A 1,768-nucleotide genomic window follows, 5' to 3' on the forward strand; every position below is an offset into this window, starting at 1 on the left:
AAACCCTCTCCGAGAGTAAACCTGTTGGAGCACGGGGCGCACGCCGACGAGAGCCACGTTAACCGCGCAATACGCGCCGTGCCAATAGGCGCTCGCAAACAAAGTGTCGCACCAACGGGGAAGTCATCGCGCCCCGTGGTAACCACTGCGTTTTATTGCGCGCAAATCCCGACCACGTATGCAACAGACCACACGCACGCGCGCGTGTGCACACACATCGTGCGGTGGCGGGGCTATGTCATCGTTTCTACTGGATCGTTCCATTACCCCCACCGCCATCCCATATTCACTTGTTGACGCCGGAGTGAAGCGGGCAGGCAAGGGAGGTGGTGGTGGGGGGACGCTGGGCATGGCTGCAATGCAGGGCAAGGCAGGGCTTGCGGGGGGCTGTGTAGAGGGAGATTGCGGGGAGGAGCTCATCTGGTTCGTACTGGCTGGAGCTGGAACTCGCCTATATAAGTGAGCGTGGCGAGTTAGCATCGCTACGCACTTCCAATCCACTCGGTCCGCATCATACCTCGTGTCCTGTCTACTGCTGCTGCGCTGCACGAGAGCCAACTTCAACGTCAAAGCCCAACCTACGCATCGACAGACATGTCTGGGAAAGGTGATTATCTCTCTTGTTGATGAATTACCGTGGTTGTCACGTAGCTCGGCACCACACGCGCATGTTGCACGTTCGTAGTGAAGCGACGTTGACGAGACGGCGCGTGAATTAGCGGCGCTGTGCAATTGCATTGGGAGCGAGGGGCAACTCCGCGTGCCAATTTCTCGGTTGCAATGAGGGATCCGTGCATCGCGAATAAAAACCGCGCATCCAAAACGATGCACGGTGGGTTTTTTTGTTTGTTAAGATGCGCAGCCGTCTCTGGAGGTCGTCGTCTGGGCTGCCGCGTTTCCTACGGGAGCAATATTTGTTGTGGCGAGAGAGAAATCGGTGAAAAATGCACCGATCATGTAAATTTGCAGATGTCAAAACGTAAATGTGCGTGTGTGTTTAGGTGCTGCCCCGAAGAAGGGAACCGACAAGGCTGCCGCCGTGACGACAAAGGAGCCAGCGAAGGAGGGAGAGAAGAAAAAGGAAGGGGGGAAGAAGGAGGGTACGTGACGCCAATCATTCTCACACGGGGGGACATGCGCTCCGCCAACGCCATTGCAACGCACCTCACGTTTCGCAACATCCCGTTGAGCGGCCAGTCAAATTCAATGTTTGCTGCGTGTTGAAGTCCCTCTGTGTACTGAGCGGCCCGTTAACCCGTGGTTTTTGTGGTGTGCCTGCTGATTTCCCTTTGGCTCATAGGAGGAAAGAAGAAGTGATTTCGCGCTCGGCGCAAAAGGAGAATCCGGCGGGGAGATGAGGAGTTGGATGCGCGCCGTGGTGTATTTTGTTGAGCGCGCCTGTGGATAGTTCTACTACAGTCGAACACGTTCGTGGTTGTATTTGTGCTGTGTAAATATTGAAGGGCTTTGACACCCCAATCATTCCTACTTAACAAGAGATGTACTCTGCGTTGGGTTTGTAATAAAAACAACTGAATGGAATCCCATATTTACGTGTTTTTCTTGGTTTATTCGCGCGGAATATTTTAGTAGGTCAAAGCAACACAATACGACCGGGCCAAGTTGGATTCCTGCCAAGTGGCTCGGTGGGAGAGGAAGCAACTCGCAATCGATAATGAGAGTCCCAAATCCTGTTTGGGGATTTTCCTCATCCCATCATCCCTCTTTCACTCCCCCCGGGTCGATTAAATTGGTACTGTGAGAAGCC

General features: G+C 53.9%; 1 long non-coding RNA gene across 1 annotated transcript; it reads left to right on the top strand.

Annotated features, from left to right (window-relative positions):
- The first annotated feature begins 415 nt into the window (after positions 1-415).
- LOC133351588 (uncharacterized) lies at positions 416-1,549 on the top strand. Its single transcript, XR_009756199.1, has 3 exons — positions 416-607; positions 1,002-1,100; positions 1,301-1,549. It is a non-coding gene; the product is annotated as an uncharacterized LOC133351588 (long non-coding RNA).
- Positions 1,550-1,768: the final 219 nt, after the last annotated feature.

Source organism: Lethenteron reissneri, chromosome 38, assembly GCF_015708825.2.
Source record: "Lethenteron reissneri isolate LAM-NWPU_2019-01 chromosome 38, ASM1570882v1, whole genome shotgun sequence".
NCBI lineage: Eukaryota > Metazoa > Chordata > Hyperoartia > Petromyzontiformes > Petromyzontidae > Lethenteron > Lethenteron reissneri.